Source organism: Esox lucius, chromosome 25 (genome assembly GCF_011004845.1).
Source record: "Esox lucius isolate fEsoLuc1 chromosome 25, fEsoLuc1.pri, whole genome shotgun sequence".
Lineage (NCBI taxonomy): Eukaryota > Metazoa > Chordata > Actinopteri > Esociformes > Esocidae > Esox > Esox lucius.
This window is the reverse complement of record NC_047593.1, coordinates 6,043,071-6,056,291: the sequence shown is the minus strand read 5'-3', so window position 1 is coordinate 6,056,291 and position 13,221 is coordinate 6,043,071. Positions and strand designations below refer to the sequence as shown.

The 13,221-nt window shown below is 42.6% G+C and overlaps 1 long non-coding RNA gene across 1 annotated transcript; it reads left to right on the top strand.

Moving 5' to 3' along the window:
• Window positions 1–10,607: 10,607 nt before the first annotated feature.
• LOC109615188 lies at window positions 10,608–12,175 on the top strand. Its single transcript, XR_002196174.2, has 2 exons — window positions 10,608–10,723; window positions 11,270–12,175. It is a non-coding gene; the product is annotated as an uncharacterized LOC109615188 (long non-coding RNA).
• Window positions 12,176–13,221: the final 1,046 nt, after the last annotated feature.

The window sequence follows — 13,221 nt, the reverse complement described above, 5'->3', positions numbered from 1 at the left end:
TGTTTACACAATAGTACATATTTGACTTTTTTTGGTTGACATTATAGGGGAAGCTGAGCTTCCCTTGCAGTCTTAAAGAAATCCCCACTGATCTAACTTAATCGAAACATATCTGCAAATCTTTAAACATTTTTAAAAAAATTGATCAACTTATGTCAGAATCGTTTTGTGGGAATATGTCCAAACGTTGTGATGACAGAGAAAATTTGTAGTTAAGCAACATCAGTGGCAGCCAGGGAAAGTATTGGGCAAAACATTTGATAGAAATGTGTGAATTACCTGGGGGGCAAGTTACCCCATCTTACCCTAGGTCACCTTTCATTAGGGCTTAGGGGTGTAGTGATTTTTTTTTATGTGGGCTATATTGCTATGTTGTTGTTTTCAATTATGTTAATGCTACAATGTCAATGATTCCTGTCTAGCAGTGCCCATGATTATGTTGTAATTCATTAAAACCCCTGAAATGTTTAATTGATTAATATGTCAATCAACAGTTAAAAATATTACATATTAATTAAAGAATAGCCAGTTATCCAGAAACACAGCCCCTTCCCCAACTACACCTGTCACTGCAGCATTAGCTTCTAAACCAAGCATAGAATGTCGCTAGGCCTGGGGAATACATATAGGATTTTGCCACATGTCTAATAAACAGGAAGTAACGTGAGAGTAACGTATGGGAATAGCCTGACCGCATGTGGCTGTAATAGTCGTGTTCGGACAATAAAGCAAGTAAACGAAGAGGTTCCATGTGGGGATTAAATTCAGAATGCACTATCTAATTCAGTATTAAGATAGGCACAACAATGGCGACGAGCATGTCGGACTTTTGAAGGAAAGAGAAAGTGCAGCCAAGTGAACGTGAGTGAGCTAACGCTAGCATGGAAAAATCGGGACTTCAGCGGTTCGCATGTTACACAGACCCCGCTACGCTAGGACCAAGATGGACGCGGTGGCTGACATCGTTTGAGTTATATGCGGATGGAAAGGACTAATTATTAATGATGATGCAACGGATGTCACAAAACAGAGGAGACGGGCTCTACTTTTGCACCTTGCTGGACCAGATGTTCAGGATATATTTTCGACTTTACCGCACACTGGAGAAGCAACACTGCACACTGGACTACACAGCCGCGGTGGGAGCACTGAATACATACTTCGTTCCCCGAGTCAATACAGCGTTTGCCTGTGTCAGAAACAAGGTGAGACTGTGCAACAATTTTCTACACGTCTAAGGCAGACGGCGAGAGACTTTGATTTTCCAGTTGATACAGATGGCGGCTATGTCTCTGAATGACCAACAAGGGGAGACAGAAACTGTTCATCATGTCATACAAAAAGGAGGAAAGTACATGAAAACGAGGAAAATTGAGAGATGAAGATTACGACAAAACTGGATTATTTTTTTACAGATGTATGCCCCAAATGCCCTGCACGTAGAAAGGCATGTCACAACTGTAATGGAAAATACAATTTCTCAAAAATGTGCCACACAAAAGGACCAAAGAAGCGAAATGTGAACAGTGTTGAGGTAGACCAAAAGTAGTTTGTATTTATTGTAAAAGAAGATGAAATGTCAGAGAGATTTACCTTTTGTGTGGGGGGAGTAAACTTGAAAATGCTGGTAGATTCAGGCGCTACAAGTAATGTGATGGGAGAAAACATATGGGATGGACTGAAGGCACAGCAGATGAAATGTTCTTCATATGTGCCAAAATACCCATATTCATCCAGCCAGTCATTGTCAGTTAAGGGGGCATTTACGTGTGACATCACAATCGGTAATAGGACTGATAAGACAGAATTCATTGTGATTAAAGGAAACGGTGAATCACTCTTGGGGAAAAGAACAGCCATGAAGCTAGGAGTGTTGAAAATAGGTGAAAATGTGGCAGCTGTTACAGACATCAGACACACACTCCAGCAGCAATATCCAAATGTGTTCAAGGGAGTGGGAAAATTGAACACTGTGCAGATTAGCCTATATATACATCGACCCTAAGGTAAAACCTGTGGCGCAGCCAGTCAGACGTATACCATACAACCTCCGGGAGGCTGTAGAGAAAGAGATAAACGATCTGATGGACATGGACATTGTAGAACGCGTTAAAGGCCCCACCCCCTGGGTAAACCCAGTGATGATACTTCCAAAACCTGACAGGGATATCAGGATGTGTTTAGATATGAGAAGGGCTAATGAGGCTATCGTGAGAGAACAATATCCTATTCCTACTGTGCATGAGATACTCCCAAGGTATTAATGGCTCCGCTATATTTAGCAAGCTAGACCTGAAATAGGGCCATCATCAATTAGAACTAACTCCAGAGTCACGAGAGAGAACTACATTTGCAGTACACAACAGTGTATACAGTTACAAGAGACTGATATTCGGTGTGTCTGTAGTCAGTGAACAATACCAACATGAGATAGCCAATGTGTTAGCTGGCATTGAGGGTGTGGAAAACACCATCAGATGATGGGATAGTACACGCACCAGACCAGGAAACACATGACAAGTGCCTGCACACTGTCGTGAAGAGACTCTCAGAAATGTGGACTAACACTGAATCCAGAAAAATGTCAGTTCAACATGAAGAAAGGAATCGGACCAGCAGACGAGAGAGTAAGAGCTGTAATTTAAACCAGAGAACCAGAGAACGCCAGGGAGGTGAGATGTTTACTGGGACCTGTTTGTTACAGTAGTAGGTTCATATCACAGTTTGGAACATTGTCAGAGCCACTACGACGTCTAACCAGAAAGGACGCACAATTCGACTTTGGATCAGAACAGAAAAAAGCATTTAAAGCTTTAAAGGATGAACTGGCCAGAGCTGGTACCCTAGCCTACTTTGACAAGGAAGCACCAACCAAGGTAATAGCAGATGCAAGTCCTGTTGGTGTAGGAGCAGTACTGGTGCAGGACCAGCGTGGAGAGATGGTACCTGTGTGCTATGTGAGTCGCAGCCTGAGCGGAGGTACTCTCAGACGGAGCGTGAAGCCTTAGCTCTGGTGTGGGCTTGTGAGAGGCTACATCCATATTTCTATGGCAGGAAGTTTGATCTAGTTACAGACCACAAGCCGTTGGAAGTTATATACAGTCAGCTTTTGAGAAACAAACAAACACCTTTTCCTAGGTAAATCGTGGTTATTGCAACCGGAACACCCACAAGCTTTAGAAGATGTAATAGGATTGGTTACACTGAATGATGGGTTTTCTAAAGCAGTATGTGGCTCCTGTTGCAATGTTCTGCTAAAATATAAAAAGTCTGGATGAGGTACAAAGAATTAGCAGCTTCATAAGGGAAAAGCTCATTCTAAACTCAGAACGAAAAGAGGCGGCGTGAAAGTCTCAACCCCCAGATGTTCCTAAAGATTATCGCCTAACGAACGAACCGAGAGTCCCACCCGACGAGAATCCTGCTTTGAGAAAAATCTCGGCCTGAAAAAGGAATTACACCTGTTAGTTGTGCATGGTCTGCTGAAAGCAGCAACAAAACTGAAAAGTGCATTGATAAAGTGCTTTTTAAAAAATAAAAATATATATTTTGTTACTTCAGTCAATGCTATTGATTATGCAGCTAATGGTAACTTTTCTCTGGATTTTTTATGCGTTTGTTTAAATTGCAGGGCACAGTGTAGGTCCTCATGTAAACACATTCAAATCTGTAAAAGCACCAAACTGTTCCAAGCTGAATGATCATAGTCATCAATCCATTCTTCATCATCCCAAAAACCTCTTATGATGGACAGTAGGCCTCTTGCATGACTGATGACAGTAATAGACAGAACAGCAAAAACATCCTCAATTGTGAAAAGTTGGTGAATTGTTTTCAAAGGTTTTCAATTATTTTGTAAGGGTTACTCTTATTTGATGATGTACTGTAAACAGACACACTCCCATGAACACCTGTGTGTGCCATCTCAAGTTAGAGGAAATGTAATTTCTCTCTCAAGGACCATTTATGCTCTTCACTAACCAGCCTATGTTTGGGTTGTATTTGTTTGTCCAGCAAATCTCTCTTTTGATACAGGATAAGTGAATGTGAACATGTGCCATCTCTCCCTGGCCCTGCAACACATTTTCTTAAGCCAACATTAGTTCAGCTTCTCTGCATGTCACTTGTCTATTGTTGATGGGTTTTTTGTTTTTTTCTATCCAGCCTTGTATATTTATGACCATGTATTCTATTTAACTGCATGTTGCAAAACAAATTGTCCCTAAGGGATAATAGACTCTACTTTCTCTCCACCACTTCCCACTACACAGCCGATGACCTCTCAACTGCCTCATGCCCCTATGCAACCCTTAACCTCTGCTGAGGCAGCAGCCTGATTCCCTACATGACCTAGATGTCAGGAACTGCTCAGCACAGCAGAGGATCTGGATGAAGACTTAGTGAGAAGCCATGGGGCAATGGTCAAGATCATGACTAGTACTAGTTAGCACACACACACATGTTTGTACAGCTACCCTCATGGGGACCAGAAAATAGAAATTGCATGCTCCCTAATCTAACCCTATACCTAACCTATACTTAACCTCAATAAAGTAACATTTATGCCTAAACTTTACCATGATGTAATGCCTAACCATGACCCTAAACTTAACCAACAACGCCTGGACCTTAAAGAAACCCCAATTCTAACTCTAAAATTAATTGTAAGTTTGACCCTAAGCCTAAACCCTGAGCCGGAAATTGACTTTTGCCTTTTTGGTCCCCATGAGTTTAGTAAGACCTAAAACACACACACACACAACTAGTTAGCGCACACACACACACACAACATATATATTTTTTTAAGTTTCATTGCTGATATCTTGTACTAAGACAGTTGATCAAAATGGTTGTTCTTGTATATATCCAGATGATCAAAATGGTTGTTATTGTGTATATTCAGTTGATCAAAATGGTTGTTGCACATTTCTATGCTCTTGTGTATGTAAATACTGTATACATTTTAATCGTTCCATTGTTGATACTTTGTTCATTTCCAGTTGACCAAAATCATTTATTGCACATTAATATGCTCTGATTTGCGTAAATATATTTTGGAAATTAGAATTAAAGTTGATCCTACTGTTGCAATCTTTTACATGTCAAATTACTTTAATTAAACAATTTTATTCTTGTTTTTATTATTCATGAACCCACAAAACATGGCAAACCTCTCCTAATAGATGGAGTCATGTCATGAAAGGAAAACTGGATGTCCTGAGATGTTGTAGAAATTACAATTTGTCATGAAGGGAACGATCTCTGCATTCAGAATCAATGCATTATAAATGTAAGATATACAGCTTTCAATCAACTGACCTTCAACAATGCATACAAACTTGTAAATGTAAACTGTTTATATATACACAGACACATATTTACATACTCACATACACGGTCATGCATATATACACATACACAGACATAACAAATTCACTGAGCATTCTTTTGGAAAGATAGCGAAAGGATAATAGGAATGATATTAATTACAATTGGATTGTTATCGTCCTGCCTCCTCCCAACACTAGATCCGTATCAGTTTGCTTACCGTTCAAACAGATCTACAGATGACACCACCTCCACAGCTTTATACTCTGCCCTGACCAACCTGGACAAAACCAACACCAAGTGGAGTGTGTGTCCAGCCTCCAATTCCTGGGTGTCCACATCTCCAAGGACCTTTCCCTCAACACCTCAGCCCTGGTCAAAACGGCACGGCAGCGCCGGTACTTCTTGAGGTGGCTGAAGAAAGCCTGTCTCTTCCAATGTCCTTGGGAATTTCTACCACTACACAGTCGAGAGCATTCTGACCAACTGCGCCACAGTTTGGTTTGGTGGTTGCTCTGTAGCCAATCGGAAGGCCCTGCGACGGGTGGTGAAAACAGCCCAGCACATTACGGGTACCCAGCTCCCAGCCATTAATGACCTCCAGTGCAAACAGTGTCTGCACTGGGTGCGCAGCATCACCAGGGACCTTTCACACCCATGCTACAATCTGTATGCCTTCCTTCCATCAGGCAGACGTTACAGGTCTCTCCGTTCTCGCACAAGCAGGCTCAGGAACAGTTTATTTCCATCTGCTGTAACCCTCCTGAACTCTGTGACTTCCCATCACTAACTATGCCCACCCTCTGCACTACTGGACTGATTGGCATCTTCATGTTGGTAGGTTTACAATTTTATTTCAAATAGGGCTGATGTGACTGTTTATGTCAATCAGTTTTTTGTATTTTGTCCCCTTCCAAAATCCATTCACAAAATCAGTCATCTCTTAGAATCCATGTCTTACTTTACTCAGTTTTGGCACAAATATTTTGCTGTTAGGAGTGTGAGGTAAATATTGGCTGAATAGCTTTCTAACTCTCTACAAGGAGTGGTGGCTCTAGCCTTTTGGCCCTTTTGGCCCTAAGCAACATTTAATTTGGGGACCCCCCTCCCCTATCAGTCAGAGGCCCCCTAGCAGTCTGGAGCCCTAAGTGACCATTTATGTTGCTTATGCAAAGAGCCGGCCTGTCTACAATGTCATTTTAGGTAAGTTCAACTCAGTGTTATGCAGTGTTATGGATTGTAGTCGTATATATGGGAGCTATGTTATGCTGTAGTTTTGTTACAGCATGTGATTCTTTAATATCTAAGATAGACCGTATCATGATTTGAGCTGTGATAATGTGGATGCAAATAAACCACACAATGTTGCAACCAGCTCCATTTGTGTTTGTTAGCTATAGTAGCCTAGTTCATTTGTTGTTGACAACTACAGGAGATCACCCTAAAATGAATGAATACTATTTGACTGACTGTCATATTTGACTAATATTTGAATGCAGAGTGAGACAGATCCAGAAGACTGTAATTAGAAGGACATTAGGTTGGTTGCTGAGGTGAGTAAGAAAAAACTAAACTACAAAATAGCCCACTGGATCTGTAATGGTATAATGCTTGCAGAAGCTTACCTGTTATATAGACTAATGGTCTACAGTTCGTTATTTTCAAGTCATTTAAATATCTTATTCAATACATGTTTTTATTGTGTACCGAAAGACTCAAGTGTTCTTTGTATGTTCAAAACTACAAGAGACAACCAAGGCATTAAAAGTCTGAACTACTATTGTGAGGAAATGTTTGTTGTTTATTAGACTGTTAGTTTTTATGGTTTAGCAGAACGAGTCAGACCAAGAGGCAGGGGATTGTCAGTAGGGTGAATGTTGAGATAAGGGATAAATTAGAACTACAAAAAATTACAGTCATAAACATGCAGAGACCACCAAAATAAATAAAATCTTTGCTTGTTGTAGAATATTCCTTGATAATTGATGGAACACAAGACATTGCTGGGATTGAGGAAGAGTCCATATGGACCAGGCATGTAGATTAAGACCTAGCCCCTAGAGAAGAGTTTGTCGATTACATGAAACTCATTCAACAACTGGAGAGAGCCTTGCTAAATTGCAACAGATGTATTGCTCCAACTGAACCTGCCTGTCTTGCAGTTGAGAAAACAGACATGATGGTACAGCCAACATGTCTGGTAGCATACAGAGACTGCAGCCGGTCTTAATTAAACAGGGACCAACCTCTGGCTCTGTATGTCCACTGTGTCCCCCACTGCATAAACCTTGTGTCCCAGATGACTACATCAGCCTCATCTGTTGTCAATAACTCACTGGAATTTGTCAATGAATAAGGAAGGTTCTCAAAACATTCTGGTGAGTTTAAGTCCATTTTCACTTACATTTCAAACTCTAATGCTGTATACTTTACATCCCTAAAGCCATTGCGTCCAACTAGATGGACTGTCCACACAACAGCAATTCAGTCTGTGTTCAGCTAAACTGTACTTGTATGGTGCATATATTGTTATGGTGGCACAATTCTGTTCAGTAGAAAAAAAGCATAACATTATATAAAGGTTGAACCAGGTGGCTGTGAGCCATGTACACATAGAAAGTTTGGACAAAATTGACTGAAAAGAAGAAGTGACATCCGTGAGAATGTCTTCGGTTCGTTCTCATTAAACAGTATGAAGGTTCCGATTTCAAATAGCAAATTATTTGTGTTGTCTAGTCAAAAGATTTGTTTTTCAAACAAACTGTTTTGCCCCTCACTGTTTTGCCCTAGTCCCCACCTCTGGGGTTCTAAAGCTGCTTCAAATAACTTTGCCAGGCTGCTTGGTATGTCCACTGCACAATCAGAAGGCTCTTCATTGGGTGTTTAAACGATAACCAGGCCCAATATCAATTTGATTAAATCTAATCACCCGGTGGGTGATTGTATGTTCCAGTGGGTGGGTGGATAGGTAGAACGAAGGTTAGTTTGAGGAGAGGAGGGGAGGTAAGTAAATGTGTAGTTACTCTATGGGTGAGTATTAGTTTGTAGGTACGTTGATAATAGGGAAACAGTCTAGAGGAGTCAGTCAGGCTAAGGTTGGTAGGGAGGTTGTCTGGATGTTAAACTTGCGTCTCAGTTTTTTTTGCAACCACTGAAGAAACCTGTAGTGAGAGTAAAAAAGACTGACATGAATCACTGCAAGGGTGTCACAGAATCTTAGATTGTGAACAACAATATGTATGTCACTAGATATTTCCCTCCATCATTCTTTTCTCACCTCTTCCTCAGACTCTTTTTGCCTTTCTTCTGAGCAACCAGAACCTCACTACCCTCACTCTCCTGCTGGCTGGAAATGCCTTGTTTCACTTCCTTGTTGCCTTTCTCTTCCTGAATTAAGTCACAAATTGTCAAATGCAACATTTAAAAGACTACCCCTCTCTAAAACAGGTCACCTGGTCATATAGAGCCCAAGTGGTGGCTACTTTTCTTACACTATTGGTCGACCACTTTCTCTTTAACAGTATTTCTGGACTACTTTTCTTTGCATCAACATCGGTCGACTACTTTTCCTTTCAACACTATTGGCCAACTTGTTCTAATGCTATTGGTTCATTACTCTTTTTTCTTATTCTCTATTGGTCAACTTATTTCTAGATCCTCTAATTTTACTTACCTGTGTGGTTGCCATGTCCTCCACAGAGTTGGCAGAGGCCAGAGATTGGTTATCCTCTCTGGAAAAAGGTACCACCAGGTCACTGATGTCTACCAAAGACATCAGTGATCTGCCAGCCAATGGAGAACGGGGATCCCAGGTCATGAACAGTGGCCAGTCGGGGCTCGGAGGGGCCAAAGTTCTTGTGTCATCGGTCATTTGATGACCATTAGGGATGGGAGTCAGGTGGGGAGCTCCAGGCCTGGGAGAGGCAGTGGATTCCTCATCATTAGACCAGGTCAGAACAGAAGTGGTTTCAGCCAGAGAATCAAAATGCTGCCACTCATCATCACTGTCAGACAAGGGGCTGTCCTCATGCCAGCATGTAGTGCTCTGTAGGAAGGAGAACACAAACATATTAGACCCATGAACTGTACAGAACTGTCTGATTGGTTGATTTATAGATTGGCCTGACTTCTTTTGTCACTCAGTGTAATTCATAAACTACATCAATCAGCATGTTTATTTGTAGACACATTCATAAAGGCTTTGTATCAATGAACACCACTGACCACAAGAATGAGTAACTTACATAAAACTGGACACTGCCCAACCTATGGAATTTGTCCTCAGTCAGTTTATCCAAAGCAGGCAATCTCTGGCTCCGCTTGACCCGACAGAACATATCCCCATGAAACTGGTGGGCCTCCAGGCTTCTCACACTACCAATCGTTGTCTGAGGCCTCTCCTCCTTCTGCAGACAACCGCCCTCCTTGCTGAAGTCTTGGAGGCTTTGCTCACCCTGGTCAAGACAGCTTTTCTCACCCTTAATGGCTTCAAACCTCGCCTTGCCTAGCTTGAAGTCACGCTCCACGTCCTCCATGAGGCCAAGCTTCATCCTCCGTCTGTCCTTTTGGGCAATGAGGTTGTGGTCCTCTAGATATTCCCCTCTCTGGAAGGTGGGGAACCCCTTCATCTGGCCAGTGGCCTTCCTCAAGACACACTCAGTGGGAGGTGTGGTGATGTCAGGGTACACTGTGGACCTCTGCCTCTGTGTGGAAGAACCATTGAGGACATTGAGATGTGAGGACATGTAAAGGTTTCATAAAGCCTGTTTGAGTAATTAGTGTAGCACCTCCTATGATATTTTGAGGGAGTATTTCACTGTTATCTCAGGCAAACATTTCTCAGGCAAACATTTCTAAAATTGATTCAATTGTGCATTTTACACCATAGTGAGGAAGAAATGTTGATGCCTGTGTTGTTGTCAACCCCCATACATCTTCATCTTGAAGGCACATATCAAATAAATCACACCTGAAAATGACTTGATTAACCATACTGTTGCGCTGTAACCACAAATAAATAATGACGGACTTGACAAATATACATTTTGTTGAATTAGACTTGTGTCTTCTAAACCCCATTGTCTGCATTTCATTCACCTTGTAATATGTTGAAAACTTCTGAGGATATTCTGTCCCTCTGTGTTCTATAGTATGGTATTAGTTCGCTGGCGCAATTCTTTATTTTCCCACTAGAGGTCAGTATCTCCGTCAATGTTTCTTTGGGGTTCCTCTTCTATTATTTATTGCGTGCGCCACATGGAGCTCGGTGGTGATGTGCTGAGGCAGCAGGCTAAAAGTTTGTTACATGCAGTGTAAGAAAATGTCCGGAGGTGCTGACATGCTTCACTCCTCCCATACCTCTTATATCTTTGGGAAGCTTGACATGCCATAATCTGTAAGTAATTAATAGCTAATCTTTCTTTCTAAACGTTTTGTTACCTTTCTGTTAGTTTAGAGGCTATTTTAACTCTTACAAGCAAAAGGTTGCTCGTGATCTTAGCCAAGCTAATGTTGCTAGCTTCTGTTTAGTATGTGGTGCGCAATACCTTGTTATAAGTCGATGTTAACACTGCTTTTCACACTATACAGGTCGTTAGGTTGTACATTCAGGTTGTCAAAAGTAAAACAAGTAGTTGCTGAATTCATGTTCTACTAAATATAACTAAAGAGTTAAGTCCTGTTATACTTTTACAGTAACAGCAATAAATGTTGGGATTACAGATATGTTGAACAGTATTTTGATCTTCCTGTGCTGAAACTACAATTGATTGTAGCATATTCTGCAACCACATGGTACCAAGCTGACACAAACTAAATTATTTAAAATGTAATCTTGTGATTCTTATATCTTGGATTTTGATCATTTCCAGCATTTGAATTCACAGCAATGTGTCTTGGTTTGTTAAATGTATGTTTAATACATTTGTTTGTATGTTCACAGTTTTACAAATCAATCAAAAAAGAGAGGTCTTCAGTAAAGGCACTAAGAAGAAAACTGTGTTCTGTCATTCCTGGAACCATCTTCTCATATTGTATGTTTAGCTCGCTGCATAGGCTGAGTAGCCATACACTCAACCGAGGGCAGAAGAGAGGATATTTTTTAAATCAACCAGGTGGCCTATTAACAGTCTAGTGAGATTGTACCAGTTCCCAGCATCCATCCGAATGGGAATTAATGTGCAACATAAGAGAGATACAGAGAGATACAATTTTGGACACTAACAAAATCAATCCCTATCAGAGGCATAATATCTTGTAAGTCAAATGGTGTGTTCTGTCTTATCACTTGTCCTTGTGGGAAAGCCTTTTTATCACAATGCAAACAGACACAGCAAACCTTAAGGCCAAAAGACATACCACTGGTTCATCAGGAAGTATGATTACATCTTCAGCAGAGAGGTTATCATAAAGGTCATCATTAAAGTCCCCGCCAAAAGAACCATCATCACCAAGAGACTGTTAACGAGAGAGAGACATTTGTTCAGCAATCCATTCAGATTGAATGTTCTTGGAGGTCTACACAAAGACAGAGGATGGGGCATCTACTCACCAGAAGGTTACAGGAGTTTGATTGACCAACTTCTGATTCTGTCAGGGAGAGGCTGTAGAGGGACCTGCCTTCTTCTGGACACTCTTCTACCTGATCAGCTGGATTCTGAATGGGGGCAACCAGCACTATGCGATGGGTATGGCTGGTGTTGACCAAATCCCAGTATCCAGTGTTCTTCATTACACGCTGTATAGTTTAAATCAACTAGTACAAATCAATTCAAATTAAACAATTCAAAGTTATATACAGTTAACAACATCTATCTCAATCCAATATAAAACTACTTCTGTCACCTTGGACTTGGAATGGTCATTTCTAGAACTTCATTATGACATCAGCCTACTGACCTGTGGCACCTCATTGGCTGCTGGTGGATAATATTTATCCTGGGTAACCATAGAAACAGAACTTCATTGTGACCCTTCTAGTCAGTTTCAGATCCAAAACACACACAGATACATATATCTGTGTCACGGCTTCGGGGGTTGAGAGGAGCAAGGAGGAACCGGAGAAGGCGTGATGGAATGAAGGTTTAATGTTTCTCAGCGAGAGAAATCAGTACAGGTATAACAAAGCGTTGAACAGCTCTTCCATTTAGTAGAGACAATTACACACAAAGACAGGGGGAGCAGAGGGAACATATATACCGGGGGAAACAGCGATGATGAGGAACAGGTGCACAAACGAGACACAGGTGAAATGTATGATGAAGACGGTGGCGTCAGAAAGCAGGTGACGTCGACCGCTGGGGCCCGCCCGCTGCAGGGGGAGGTGAACCAGCAGAGGTCGCAGTTGTCACAGTACCCCCCCCCCTGACGCGCGGCCCCAGCCGCGCGACGACACCGGCCTCGGGGCCGACCCGGGGGGCGCGGAGCAGGGCGGTCCGGCCGACGCTGATGGAAGTCGCGGACAAGGACGGGAGCCAGGACGTCCTTCACCGGAACCCAGCTCCGCTCCTCCGGGCCGTACCCCTCCCACTCCACGAGGTACTGGAGGCCCCCCGCCCGGCGCCTCGAGTCGATGATGGAGCGGACAGAGTACGCCGGGGCCCCCTCGATGTCCAGAGGGGGAGGGGGCACCTCCCGCACCTCACACCCCTGGAGGGGACCATCCACCACCGGCCTGAGGAGAGACACATGAAACGAGGGGTTAATACGGTAGTCGGGGGGAAGGCGTAACCGATATGTTACCTCGTTGACTCTCCTCAGGACTTTAAAAGGCCCCACAAACCGCGGGGCCAGCTTCCGGCAGGGCAGGCGGAGGGGCAGGTCCCTGGACGAGAGCCAGACCCGGTCGCCCGGCCGATACACCGGGGCCTCCCCGCGGTGGCGGTCTGCATAGGT